The 8,128-nt window shown below is 45.0% G+C and overlaps 1 long non-coding RNA gene across 1 annotated transcript; it reads left to right on the top strand.

Moving 5' to 3' along the window:
• Positions 1–6,284: 6,284 nt before the first annotated feature.
• LOC140682152 (uncharacterized) lies at positions 6,285–7,574 on the top strand. The gene is made up of 2 exons (XR_012053415.1): positions 6,285–6,524; positions 6,952–7,574. It is a non-coding gene; the product is annotated as an uncharacterized lncRNA (long non-coding RNA).
• The last annotated feature ends 554 nt before the right edge of the window (positions 7,575–8,128 follow it).

Below are 8,128 nucleotides of genomic sequence, written 5' to 3'. Positions count from 1 at the left end.
AGTGTCCCAGCAAGGCTGTTTTGTTTATAACACTACCAGTGATGATCTGCATACTGGTTTATCTTTTGCAGAATTCTGGTTATTTCTTTGGTATCATGATGAACAGTAACACGTGGGTTTTTTTCCGCTTTTTTGGATTTTCTTCAAAATCTCTAATAGGTCCTGTGTTTAGTTAATTGTTTTACTAATGTGAGGTCTATTCTAATAGGAGTGGGTGATAGTTTATGATACATTGCGTAATTGGTTTTAATCAGCTGGTAGGATGTCACTAGGGTCAAATATGAAAAATCACACTGTCATGGTTTGACACGGGAAGAGAATTTTTTTTTTGGAAGGAAGAGGTCCATCAGTCAGGGGTCAGGTTTGGATACTGACACTTGGGGTGACCAATTAAAGGTGGACATGCCTCTGAGAACACAGAGGGGTTAAAAGCGGAATTCCCAGGAGGACTCGTCCTTCTTTGGTTCCGGTCATCGCAAGGTACGGAACTCCCCCCCCAGCCCGGACTGGGTGCGGGAGGGGAGCCATGTGGCCTGCAGAGGTAGGCCAGGGGATGAAGGACCGGAACCGAGCTGGGCCACCTCCTGCAGACGGAAGGGTGGAGAACATCTGGGATGTTTTTGTTCCCCCTCCCCTAAGCTAGAGGGAAAAGAGATAGAAAGCCAGCAGACACCAGGGAGTTTGCCGGCGGAGGAGAAGGAGAAGGGGGGGGGGGGGATGCCCAGCGTGGGAGCGGAGTCCTGGGCTGAGATTTCAGCCGTCCGGGGAGTCCGGGAATTTTAACCCTTTCCTGTGAAATGAAGGCTTTATGAAATATTACTCCTCCTGAATTTGAAGGAAAGAGAGACAGCTTGAAACCTCAGATGTTCAGAGAAGAAGGTTGGGGGGAGATGATGGAGTGGCTTTTGGCTGGACTCTGCTTGTTTACCATAGACTGAACCACTCTTTCTTTCAAGAGGGACTGCATTTTAGGGGGATGCACTAGTGAGCCAAGAGACCTTCTTCAGCAACTACCAGTTTTGGAATGGACAGAGAGAGCTGAGGAGGGTGTGAGGATGCCCTCCATCTTCAGAGAAGAAGAGAAGGCGATCTCTGTCTTTTGGACCCTCGGCCCCAGGGGAAAATGGGGGGGACTCTAGTCCCGAATTGTGATACTGGACTGTTGTTCCTGGTGGTCCTTGGCAAAGCATCCTTAAAGGGGCCCTATAAGCAGTGTTTGTCCATGCACGGTGGTGAGAGCACTGTGACATGGAGAGGAGAATGTCACACTGGCCGGTGTGTCTGGGCAGCGCCACGTGTGATATTGGAAACACAAGAGGTGGCAGCTGTGTTTCCTGGGGGTCTGTGGTGCAAGGGGGACTCCTCTCTTCCCCGATGGACTCAGTATTGATTATATTGAAGGGTGAAAACTTGATTAAGGATCCAAATGGGTCTCGCTGTGGTTTGGTGGAGTTGGGTGGTGGGAGGAAGAATGTTTTGGAAGGTTTTCATTTCGAATTTTGTGTGGTTTTTTTCTTTCCTTTCTTTTCCTTTTATAGTAGTAGTAGTAGTAGTGTAATAAAGTTTTTCCTTTGTTATTAAGTTTGGCCTGCTTTGCTCTGTTCTTGATCACATTTCACAGCATTTGATTGGTAGGTTGTATTTTCATGGGGCGCTGGCATTGTGCCAGCGTCAAACCATGATACACACCTAATAATCTTAACAAAAATGCAAATACAAAAATTAGAATGATTTCTAGTAGACAAAATAAAAGCACTGTCATCGATTTTTATAATATCACAGGCAGTTCTCAAGCATACACAACCTTTACTAGTATATACAAGCACAGTTTTCTGATAAGTGACTGGATGGATTTCAATGTGGCAAATACTTTGTTCATTGTCGAGACACACATCTTGAGCATTAATGTTATTGCCTTCATAAATGAATCCTAGTTGCTCCCTAGCAACACAGGATTCTATGTTTACTGTTTTCTACTTTTCATTCACCTTTCATGCCCACACTCTATGCTCTGAGGGGTAGAGCACTGTTTTCTTATGATTTAATCTTAGTGCGATGATGGGGTGGATCACATAAACAGTGGCATTATGTATAGTTAGCACAAAGGCAGTGGCCACATTAGAAGCACGATCATAGATAAAATTTACCATAGTCCACCAGGACTGAAACTTTCTTTCGAAATTAATCACATCATCCCCGACAATCTTTTGGATTTCTGCTGGAAATTAACCTTCACTTCCTTCCCGTATGATCAGAGCTGCTATTGCCTGCAACCACAACTGTGCTTGCATACAGCTGAGAGCTAAAGACACATTATCTTGGACTGTGTTAAGCACTTCTATTATTAACTTGTGGTCTTGGTCCCCGGCCTTTTCCCACTTTGGCAGTACTTTCGAAATCTGCCACTGGCTAGTTCTTAATGCTAATAAAGATGACTGTAAAGGCTGTTTAATTTTGTTAAACTACTTGTTGTAGTAGACAGCTTATTCATCAGTATTTCTGAATCAATTCCATTTAAAACTCCTAATCCTGTCCCTAATATCCCAGTTAGTTCCATTTTTATTTTGCTTCTGAGGTGTATTTGTCTTTGTAACCACATTGTCCAGCCCTCAAAGGATGTTCTTAGGAAAGAGGTGCAGGCTGGCTGGATTTCTGAGATGTTAATTTGTATTAGCAATTCAACACGTTTGAGAGACTACTCTGGATTGAACAACAGTTGTTGTTGACCCATATTTCTCACTATGTATGGGCCTATTTCATATATTTTAGGTTCAAGTATGGTTTGGATCTGAGCTGCTTGAGTATTGGTATGAGTTGTAAGTGGTTTTATCGTTGTAATATGAATAACATCTATTTTAAATTTAAATGAGAGTCTGACTTTATCATGAGCCCACAGACAAATCACTTCTACAGGCTGAATTAATGTGAAATTATACCAACAATCTAATTTACCTGGGCTATCACAGACCTCCCAGTACTTGTATGCAGGAGGGGTGGAGACAATAACCTCATCTGGTCTCTCATGAGTGGTCCCATTGATTATCCGGCATCCTACCCTAATTTCTTCTCCTCTTATTCATTGAAGTGTTTACAGGTCTTTTTCTTGCCACTCCTGCTTTTCATATACCTGATTCTCGTGGATTACTACAGTAGATAGTTTCAAATTTTTTATCTCAAAAGGTTCCCCCATGGATCCAGTATACTGATCAAAAGCCTGGGACCAAGGCCATTCAGTATCAATTTGGATAGAGGTACTTTCTAATTCTAAGACTCCAATTATAATTATATACAAAAGAATTCTCTAAATGAAATTACAAGGTACCCCTGGCCGCAATATACCCATTTTGCCGAGGTAAGTTTTAGTTTCAGTCCTTTGTCTCCTGGTGTCACTTTCTAAGGGGCTTCTGGAGCCTTCTTCACTCGAGAGTGGTGGATCCAGGCATTCCGCTCCTTGACCTTGATCGTGGTGAAGGTGGTGAGAAGCACCTGGAATGGTCCTTGCACTGTGGTTCCAAAGTCTTTTCTGTAAGAGACTTAATATATACATAATCTCCAGGTTGTATGTTATGTACTGGTCCATCTAATTCCTTGTTCCGAGTTCCAGCCACATGTTTTTCAATTTCTCTGAGCTATTTACTTAAAGCCACAATATAGGTGGCCAATGTTACCTCTCCAGTGTGGGTGGACATCCCCTTCTGTGTTCCATATGGCCTTCCATAAAGCATTTCAAAGGGACTCAGCTTATCTTTAGCTCTAGGTTTAGTTCGAATCCGCAACAGTGCCAGTGGAAGAGCTTGGGGCCAGGGTAAATGAACTTCCTGCCCCAGCCTTACAATTTGTTGTTTAATCAGATGATTCATTTTCTCTACCTGGTCACTTGACTGGGGGCAGTATGGAGTATGTAGTTCTCAATCTATGCCCAGGTGGTTACTAATCTGTTGTACTATTCTGGAAATGAAATGTGATACCCTGTCTGAGGATATTGTGGCTGGAACTCCGAAATGTGGTATTATTTCTTGTAATAATACCCTGGTCACTTCACGAGCTTTAACAGTTCTGGTGGGGAATGCCTCTGGCCACCCTGAAAAGGTATCAGTTAGCACTAGCAAATACTTATACCCCCCTTTCCTTGGGAGTTCTGAAAAGTCAATTTGACACTGCTGTCCAGGTCCACGGCCCGTCCCAATCTGACCGAGTTTTGGTCTGGGGATATTCTTGGGTTTAGTCTGGAGGCAAAGATCACATTGTCGGGTCACTTGAATAATAGTGGCATATAGATTCTTGGCAACAATCCTTTTAGTCAAATAGGTGTTCAGGGCATCTACTCCCCAGTGTGTTTTCTGATGCTCCTCCCTTACTAGTGACCACAACAAGTGGGAAGGGATTACCAGCTTCCCTTCAGTGGTGGCCCACCCCTCGTGGTCATATTTCCCTTTTTGATCCTCGATTAGTTTCCTATTTTCTTATTATATTCTGGCTTACCTTCAAGGGAAATTTGTCTATCTGGGATCAGAGCTCCTTCTGTAGTTACTTCACCTTTTGCTGCTTCTTTTGCGGTAATCTTCTGCCAAAGTTCCTGCTGTTTTTAAGATTAACTGTTTCTCTGTCTCAGTAAAAGCCTCCAATAGTAACTGCATGTCAGCCTAATCTGGATTGTGTTGTTTGATAACGTACTGTAAACATTTGGCAGTAAGTATCGGATCAACACGATAATTTCTAGCAATCCTCTCCCATGCTTCTAAGTCAAGAGTGGTGAATGGCACTTGAATAATTAGCTTCTCCCCTTCTGGTCCTACTGCTTCTCGCAGAGGGGCCTGTAACACTGCTTGCCTCCTAGTTCTGGATGAAATTGGGCTGGCAGGAGAGGGATAAATCTGAGTGGATGTGCATTCCCCACCTGAGTCCTCTTCCTCTCTTTTTGGGAAGTCCTCCTCGTCTTTATCATCATCCCTCTCATCCCTCCATCTCCTAGGAGGAGCTTTTAACAGATGAAATGTATTTTGTTCTTGCTCCTCAGCATGATAAACTTTATCTGATCTCATACATCACTGTCTTATACTGCATGCTGAACAACAGAGTTTGATTTGCCCTCTCTTTGCTTTGTTTTCCTTTTCAAGAACTAACACCAGTGGTTCAGAAGGAGCTCTGAGCCCACAGTCCCTCTGCCATTCTGGGTGATTTCTTAAAGCAAAAAGCATATCAGCATGCAAAACCTTATTCCATTTACTTTCCCGTCTTAAGAACAATATTAACTGCAGTGTTATAATCTAAAGTTCCAGCAGGTGGCCACTTTGCCCCATCCTCCAACCTGTATAACGGCCACCAGCGTGTGCAATATTGAATTAAATCTTTTTTATTTTCTGAGCCACCCCTACTGGCAACTTCTTTCCTGTCGGAATCTGTGGGTATTGGTGATTCCGAGATTGTAGAAAGTCTCTGTCTTTCTGCCCCGTTGCCAAAGAAGAAGCCATAGTTCGTCTGTGCTGGTTTCAAGGTTGTTTATTTTTGCTTATCTATAACAAGTTCTGCTGCCCTGCCGCAGGTCTGTCTTGCAGGGCAGCGTGCGGGGCTCTGCCCCTCAGTGGGATGGTACAAACATTATATACCAGAAACTACGCGTACTATATTTACAATAATGTGCCAATATCTATCATCTACGTTGAACAGTGTGTCCCCAGCCTAAACCAATAGAAAAATGCCAACATCACCAAGAACATGGAGGACAGGAAGAAGAAGGAGGAAGAAAAGGATCAGGTCCACTTTCCTCCATCTTAGAACTCCTGACCCCCCTGTACAAAGTAAAACCCCCCTGTACAGGTGTTAAAACCCCCCTGTACAATACTAAAAAATTTTACCCTCTAATTTGTGACTACTTTTACTATACCATCTAACTCTCTGTGACCGCTCCTTCCACCTTCAAAGTTGGTAACTCATTCCATGGTTCAAACTCAAGATCACAGCTGTTTTCAGCTGCTTGCCAGGGTCTAAAATGCTTCTGACCAAGGCCTGGAACCTCTAAAAATGTCTGAGGGACATTTTGAGTTCCGACACTTTCCAGTGGGCTAAGATGCACCCCAAGGGGCTAGCCCGGGGAACTTTTTTACTCTGATTAGTTCCTATTACCTCCTTCTCCTTGTTCTATCTCGTTTCCATCCAAATCTCTCTTCACAGAGCTTCAGTTCTTTCTCAAGCTTCCTCCCACACGCAACCCCAGGTGGCAGGTATCAAATGTGTTTTTCTGCACACAAGCTTTAAGATCTCAGGTTCTGAGTTAGTGTCATGGTTTGACACGGGAAGAGAATTTTTTTTTTAGAAGGAAGAGGTTCACCAGTCAGGGGTCAGGTTTAGATACTGACACTTGGGGTGACCAATTGAAGGTGGACACGCCTCTGAGAACACAGAAGGGTTAAAAGCGGAATTCCCAGGAGGACTCGTCCTTCTTTGGTTCCGGTCATCGCATGGTACGGACCTTTCCCCCCCCAGCCCGGGCTGGGTGGGGGAGGGGAGCCATGCGGCCTGCACAGGTAGGCCAGGAGGTAAAGGATCGGAACCGGCTGGGTCAGCCCCTGCAGATGGAAGGGTGGAGAAATCTGGGATGTCTCCGCTCCCCCCAGAGTCTCTCTATCTCCCAGGAGAGAAAAAGAGACAGAGACTCGGTGGTTTTATCAGCAGTTCGCCGCAGGGAAGGAGAAGAGCGGGGGGGCCGCAAGGTGCCCAGCCGGGCTGTGGGAGCCGGAGCCTGGGCAGCGAGCCATCCTTGGGAGTTGGGACTTTTAACCCTTCCTGAGAAATGAAGGCTTTATGAAATATTACTCCTCCTGAATTTGAAGAAAAGAGAGACAGCTTGAAACCTCAGATGTTTAGAGAAGAAGGTTGGGGGCAGATGATAGAGTGGCTTTTTGGCTGGACTCTGCTTGTTTACCATAGACTGAACCACTCTTTCTTTTCAAGAGGGACTGCATTTTAGGGGGATGCATTGGTGGGCCAAGAGACCTTCTGCAGCAACTACCAGTTTTGGAGTGGACAGAGAGAGAGCTGAGGAGGGTGTGAGGATGCCCTCCATCTTCAGGAAGAAGAGAAGGCGATCTCTGTCTTTTGGACCCTCGGCCCCAGGGGAAAATGGGGGGGACTCTAGTCCCGAATTGTGATACTGGACTGTTGTTCCTGGTGGTCCTTGGCAAAGCATCCTTAAAGGGGCCCTATAAGCAGTCTCTGTCCATGCCCGGTGGTGAGAGCACTGTGACATGGAGAGAAGAGGGTCACACTGGCCGGTGTGTCTGGGCGGTGCCAGGTGTGACATTGGAAACACAAAAGGTGGCAGCTGTGTTTCCTGGGGGTCTATGGTTGCAAGGGGGACTCCTCTCTTCCCCGATGGGCTCAGTATTGATTATATTGAAGGGTGAAAACTTGATTAAGGATCCAAATGGGTCTCGCTGGGGTGGAGTTGGGTGGAGGGAGGAGAAATGTTTTGGAAGGTTTTCATTTCGAATTTTGTGTGTTTTTTTCCTTTCCTTTCTTTTCCTTTTATAGTAGTAGTAGTAGTAGTGTAATAAAGCTTTTTCTTTTGTTATTAAGTTTGGCCTGCTTTGCTCTGTTCTTGATCACATTTCACAGCATTTGGTTGGTAAGTTGTATTTTCATGGGGCGCTGGCATTGTGCCAGCGTCAAACCGTGACAGTTAGCCTGATCAGGTACCCTCAATTTACACTCAGGGCATATGCCCTGACAACTACTAGAGCAGCAATACCAGCGTCTTTCACAAACTCTACACTGTAACAGTACCCATGCAGGGTGCCAGCCTCCCGATACACCAAAAGCCCCTGGGAACTGCCCGCAGAGGCAGGCTATTCCGTTTGTCACTCCGGGAATTTCTAAATCTTCTATGGCGGGTTGCTCCCAGTCCAGACTTACAATATTACCAGCTGAAGTCCGATAAAGCCCCCCCAATTGAACTCGTTGGTCTCCTCTATCTATCCAATAATCCACAGGGTTCACAAACTCCCAGGGATCAAGTCTAAACCACTGGGGCAAAGGAACTCTCTGAATTCGTTTAGCCACTGTTAAAATACACAAATTACCACCTTTAAACACAGTAAATCAACAAATGTCCTCCACTCGTCTCACTTCT

Source organism: Taeniopygia guttata, chromosome W (assembly GCF_048771995.1).
Source record: "Taeniopygia guttata chromosome W, bTaeGut7.mat, whole genome shotgun sequence".
NCBI lineage: Eukaryota > Metazoa > Chordata > Aves > Passeriformes > Estrildidae > Taeniopygia > Taeniopygia guttata.
The sequence above is the reverse complement of the archived record's forward strand: the minus strand, read 5'-3'. Positions and strand labels throughout refer to the sequence as shown.